Source organism: Octopus bimaculoides, chromosome 29 (genome assembly GCF_001194135.2).
Source record: "Octopus bimaculoides isolate UCB-OBI-ISO-001 chromosome 29, ASM119413v2, whole genome shotgun sequence".
Taxonomy (NCBI): Eukaryota; Metazoa; Mollusca; class Cephalopoda; order Octopoda; family Octopodidae; genus Octopus; species Octopus bimaculoides.
In genome coordinates this window covers 3,953,858-3,954,330 of record NC_069009.1, presented here as the reverse complement: position 1 = coordinate 3,954,330, position 473 = coordinate 3,953,858, and positions in this window count along the sequence as shown.

Below are 473 nucleotides of genomic sequence, written 5' to 3'. Positions count from 1 at the left end.
ATAGCTACCATGAAGAGGTCTCCCACATTGGCTCATACATACATATATACATAAATAAGTTAGTAAGCAATGATTTGAGGGAGATTTGGCTGCTATTTCTAACAGGTCTAGCTACCATGTAGAGGTCTCCCTCATTGGCTCATACATACATATATACATAAATAAGTTAGTAAGTCTCCCTTATTGACTCATACACATATATTACACATACATTAGACAGTAGATTTAACTGCTACTTTTATAATGTCTAGCTACCCTACAGAGGTCACCATCATTGGTTCATATATACATACATATATATATATAGCAGCAGAAATATAACAATATATATATATATATATATGCATACATAAGAGAGGTGGGTGAGATTTGAGGCAGATTTTGCAGCTATTTCTATCAGATCTAGCTAGATCACAGCGGGTTCCCTCGTTGGTTCATTTTTCGTGGGTGTGTGGTAAGTAGCTTGCTTCCCA